Below are 6,151 nucleotides of genomic sequence, written 5' to 3' on the forward strand. Positions count from 1 at the left end.
AAAATGTTTTATTTAGTCTAGACATTTGAACGACAAGTGATTCCAAATAAACGTAAAAATGAAGTTGTATCATCATGGCTATTGGCGTCTTCATCTCATTGCCCGCCCTTTCGCGGTGGAAACAGGAAGCGCTCTATCGAAGATCCCCTGTTTCTCCTGCAAAGAGGCCCTGTTGGAGCTGCTCGAGGTCATGGTTCGCGAACAGCTATTTCTGAATGGAAAAACACTCCTCACTGCTGCAGCCCTTATGGGATTGAACCCTTCTGCTTCACCTATTTTCCAACGCCAGCGGAACATGCCGCAGTGAACCTAAGTGGATGCGGGTAGTCGTTCTTTCGACTCAGAAAGCCTGTTATTGGCGAAACGACTTCATTAAGAATTATAGTTAGATAATATTTCGGGAAATTTTGTGATTAAAAAAAAACTGAATCCTGAGTGATTTTCGGGATATTAACATGGAAAGAACTGGCGGTGAACTTGGATGTTTTGCCGATTGTCAAAGGTCGAGTGACAATGAATGTCATTTGACAAGAAATTTTCGCACTAGCTGTTGTTCTTGCTTTCACCTCAATAACCGTCATAAAAAAAAATTAGGCGACGGTCTCACGACGTTATGCATTTAGACAGCGATAGCTCTTCTGCTTATTCGAAGATGTTAAGATGACGATTTATTGAAATTGTGTCGATCGTGCGTTGTACGGCAGTCTGATATGGAAATTACGTTGCGTTCATTGAGCGTCGATACGTCTTTGATGTATACACGATTTTAAGGTGGAGATGTCTGTCCAGCTGAATTTGGCCGGGAAACTGAATTGGTGTTAAGTCAAGTGACGTAAATATTTTCGCCAAATTTAGCTTGTAGCCTGAATTTGTCTCGAGGTCCCATGACGCCTGGTCACGTGGCGTAAATTGCCCCGCCAAATTCAACGCGGAAACTGAAATGGTAGATTTTTCCGTGACTCAAATTTTTCCGCTAAATTTAACGTGGAACTTCAATTTGTATGTAGGTCCTGTGACTTCGTGTCACGTGACATCAATTCTCCAGCAAATTCAGCGAGAAACTGAATTAGTGTGTGGGTCACACGATGCTACCTTTTCCACTAAATTTAGGGGGAGACCTGAATATGTCTGTAGGGTTCCATGATGTCATGTCACGTGAAATAACCATTTTTGTCAAATTTGTCTGGGAAACGTTTACGCTCACGCGGTTTCGAAACCGTGGGACGGGCCGCCAAAACCTTCTGCTAAAAAAGGCGTTCCGGCTCCTTCTGAAGAAATAATAATTTCCCCCTTCACGTGGATTATTCATAGAAATGTAGGTGCCTTTCAGATTGGATATGTAGGTGCCTTTTTGATTGGAAGTATGCAACGCCAAAAGCATTGCATACTTCTTCCGGCAACCAAGTCATGCAAGAACTACTTCGGGCTGCGCATGGACTATGACCAAAACTGTGTTTTTTGATTGAGGTGAAAACGACTATTGAGTGTTTGAATTGATGCCAAACAACTTATACCTTATACCTCGTTAATTAAAAATGAAGAATTTGACACTCGTGCTGATAATTTGCAAACTTTGGACTGCCATACTTGTATCCGTGCAATTCGATTTGTGACCCGTGACAGGCATTGAATGTTAGAACAACGAATGAATCATCGATTCAATATCAAACACTGTGTCCGGCAGTTCAATGCTTGCAAACGATTTAGGATCCCGTATGTGCCTCTGAGTTGTTGAGCTGAAAGCTATGATTTTCATAGTTTTTTTTTCCTTTAAACATCGTCATCCACCTTTTTTTCTGTACATCTGTTCAAACGTACTGTCGTGGGTACGGCTGAGTGTAACATCGACAAGCGCTTTTGCTTGGCTGGCTTCGTATCTGGCGGATGACCCTAAGGTGGCATGGTTCTTCGGGCCGTAATTTGGTTTTGTCTGGGAATATACGCGCTTAAAACGCATAAAATAGAGGTGGTGCCATAATTTTCCTTCTTTGTCGAGAGTGTATTTTGGTCCTAAATCGCCAAACAAATTCCAAAGTTCGGCATCTGGCAGTTTGGATGTCATATCTGTCACCTTTGGGCCTAAATCACCAAGGAATTGCTAGAGTTACGTTTTACTTCTTGTTTGGTTTTGATCAAGAAGCGTTTTGGCGTAAATTGGCAAAGTGCAAGACTTAGGCTTCAATTCGGCTTCACTTTGGTTCATACGTGGTATCTGTCGCCGAACTTTGCCAATCACTTGGCAAGCCAGAGAAGGACCAGTGTAACTACAAAATATGCACTATAATACTAACTGAAGCATCGGAACAAAACCGTGATAGGCCTAATTTAAGCTCCTATATATTCTTGTGCCAATTAGGGGGCGTTTTTCTGGAGCTGAGACAACACCCTGAAAAAGGTAGGCGAGTATGATTTCTTGCAGGTCATTAGCGAAAGAATTACGGCTAACAATAACAGAACGCTTGCAAATTACGGAGCTCAGAATATTTATAGCTAAATAGATGCGATCCGCACAGCGACACTGAACGTGACTTCAAGATGTTCTCGTAGTCCTGCGCACGCCGTATTTTTAAGATAATATTATATGATGCGGTTCGTCACTCGCGATGGTTCTTTTACTGTTCGCCGTCAACGGTTGTTCCGTGTTCCGCAGAAAAGCGAACTGACGGACATTTTGTTTATTCGAGCTACGGTATGATTACAAACTGGAAGTGCGCTCAATCTTGGAGTGGCATCTCAAAGCTCGATTTCTCTCGGACAGCTTGTGGAACGGGGAGCGCAGACTTGTCACCGCTCAAGTGTTATAGACAGCTGTGTTCATAAAAGTTTATGGACAGAAGATATGGTTGACCTTTTGGCTGATCTGTACAGGCACGAGTCCAGGATGCAGATGATTCAAGGGAATCGCCGATTGTCCGTTACTTTAATATGGTATTTTATTGGCGAGAATCTACACTTATCGGGTTTGATATAAATATTCACGAAGAGCGTTCATATCACATTTTTACGGCAACTTCCCAGCGAGACAAACATATATGTGTGATGTTGGCTGCTCTGCCCTTACTGTCTTTCACCATTGAGATATGCTATTCAGAGGAGATCTGAAAGAGTTCTGGTGGTAACCTCATGAGCTACATCGCCGATGTCGACACGGGTGTTGATGATGCGATGGCACTAATGGCAATGTTGATTTACAACAAGCACGTCGAAGCTATTACAGTTGTCGCCGGAAATACAGATTTGGAGAATGCGTATAATAATACAATGAGAGCGCTCCAGTAAATTAACAAGACGGAGGTATGTCCACATAGTAAAGGCATGTATATTACATTGTTAAGAGGAGAGCCGCACAACTAAATTTAACGGTAGATCTTGTACGTTTTTGACTAAGGCTCAAAAAATCTGACCACACCGAAAGTCATGAGGGTTCCTCTTTAGTGTTTTAACGCATCCAGGAATGTCACATATGACAAAGAAAACTAGACATAAGGTTTTGAATTTCCGGTTCAGTCAGAAAAAGTTGGATGAAAATACGAAACCAGATTGCACTAAATTTTATCTTTACGCAAAAAAAGGAAAGCTTAAAATTCTGCGTTTTAGGTCAGTAGTCAGGCACACCTCTTTTTGCCGTCCACTTAGCCTTCTGCGTGGCGTGTGTGCGAGTGAGACCAATATTATATGTACTACTTTATACATCTTCGACTCGTGCAGAAAGGATGCATTTTCTTCTATCAGTGGGCATGGCATCCTTTTTTCTAGCTTTCTAAAATAAATTGAAAAATGTCCTGTCAAGAAAAAAAAAAACAGTGTGTGTTCTCAAAAGAAAGAGACATTTACAGTGATTTTTTTAATATAAAAGATAAACAAACCGTCGTCGAGCGCTATCTCCCCCAAATGTACAAATGGCGGTCCGAACCAGAGGCAAAAGTTCAAGAACTACCCTTTATCTCATTAAACATTTATTAGAGATTTTCGGAAACGTCCAGTAAAGGTGGTTTTCAACGGAGCCCACGAACATACGGGGCTGAATGGTGCACCGGTAACGGAAACGGGTCCTATTTTCCCATAAAAATTTACGAAAATCACGTATAACTTCTCTGTCAGATAACGCTTACTTCTGAATCTTTGGCATCTAGTCCAGACCACTAGCGCCATATATGGACGGGCATTGAGCCTCCGGTGATGCGCAGTTTATTTTTGCCGTGGTACAAACACTTTTCTGAGACAGGCTGCACACAAGGTGTTGTAGGTAAGGAATACGTGCAACATAAAAAAACATTGAAGTTTGCGCCCCTGTGGACATTTTTTTTGTTACTTTAGTAAAAATTAAAGTCATCAGTTTGCTGTAATATTTTATTATTTTTTATCTTTTATAAAAAAAAAAAGTTGTGTTAATGGTATCGAGTTTGTTTGATTCTGATGTAACGTTGGTCTGTAACGCGGTATCTTTATTTATAAGCACCGAGTAACGTCTTTTGTGACTTTTTTTTTCGGTAACGCTTACAACACTGTTCTTTAATCTGGCATTCCATCTGCAAGATCCAGGTTTACAAGGGAGCGGACAGACCAATGCTGGGACTCTGGGAACCTGAAGCCATATACTTCGGCTCCGACAACTTTGGAAATGCGGCGCAAAACTACACTATTGGAAATACCTCGGCTAATGATACTACCTTCGAACTTTTAAAAATGATGGATTTGATTAGGTGAAGCTGCAACAGTACAACGCTAATTCTGCTTGGCCCTTTGACGAACCTTGCCATTGCTCTCATGGTTCATTCGCACATAACGAGATGCGTGAGCGAAATCTTTATCTTAGGAGGCAATATTGAAAGTAAGATGTTTTTACAATCTCTTGACTACAGCCTCTTGACAGTTTGTAACATATGTTTTTTGAGTTTTTTTCAATGAGAGATATGTATTTATTATATTAAGAAACGATCAACGCATCTAGGCGGTTGAACATTATTCGTGTATGTTTCTATTGCTATTTTTTATATATTTATTTCAATAGTGTGTCATTGTATTGATACACAATCTGGCTAGATGTTTCTAGTTTTGGTGCTTGTTTTTCTAGGTTTCTGCCAATGCAACGAGCTCCCAGATCTCATCAAGCTGCTTTTAGAATCCTCTTTGTCTGAGAGCCCTTTCTAAAATACAGGATTTCTCACTCAAAAAAAAAGGTTACAGGCTTTTTTTTTACCGCAAATATAAAGTATGCATCGCCGAACACTCATTCTCAGCCCAAATGCAGCGCTAGAGATTCAAACGACAAACCAGTGTTTCAAACCTAACCGTCATTTTATTCAAACGTTAAAAGCCATTTTCAGAATTTTTTAACGGAAAATTGGTAGTCCACAAAGCTCTTAAATGCATGGAGTTCTATAGAAGCACTTACCAAAAACCGTTAAAACTGGACCCCATTTTCTAATCGAGATTATCAGAAGATCACTTGTAACTTTTTGAATAAAACAGCGGTGAGTATTGAAACTTTGGCATCTAATTCAGACCGGTAGCGCTACATTGGGCGGAATAGAAGCTTTAGGCAAAGATTGGTTTATTTTTGTGGTAAAAGAAAAGAAACCTGTGAATTGTTTTGGGGGCACATCGTACATTGGAAAAACAGGGACTGTAATCTAAATTTGATTTGATACTTTTTCTAATGAAAGGCGAAGCAAAGAAAATATCGGGCCTCATGATTACCTTAACATGCTCTCACTCATATTCAGCGATGTTAGCACAACGTTCGTTGCATAAATGGTGTAAGAGCGGCACATGTTGCCACCTATGGCAGTAGGGTTCATTAAATCGAACGGTGCATATCATCCGATAGTCTATTCAATGTTAGCAATACCAGGCAAGCTTTACCTATGAAGTCCTCCACTTTTTCCACTTCAGCAGTGCGAATGCTGCAGATGAGTTGAATGGATAGGAAAAAAACTGCCAATAAAACGTGCAGAGGCTTTTGTAGCCGGCGGTTGTCCTGCTATTCTACACCTTCAACAGACTATAGCAATTACTAGCCCCACGTAATTGACCACTCAGCTTTTCTTGCAGGGTTTGCAAGGACAGCATTTCTCACTCCTGTAACACCTCATCCTGCCCTCCTCCTTTAAAAAAGTATTGCATTTTCCAACAAGGTAGAGGTCAAAGA

Source organism: Ixodes scapularis, unplaced genomic scaffold, assembly GCF_016920785.2.
Source record: "Ixodes scapularis isolate PalLabHiFi unplaced genomic scaffold, ASM1692078v2 PGA_scaffold6__148_contigs__length_123643588, whole genome shotgun sequence".
NCBI classification, from domain to species: Eukaryota; Metazoa; Arthropoda; class Arachnida; order Ixodida; family Ixodidae; genus Ixodes; species Ixodes scapularis.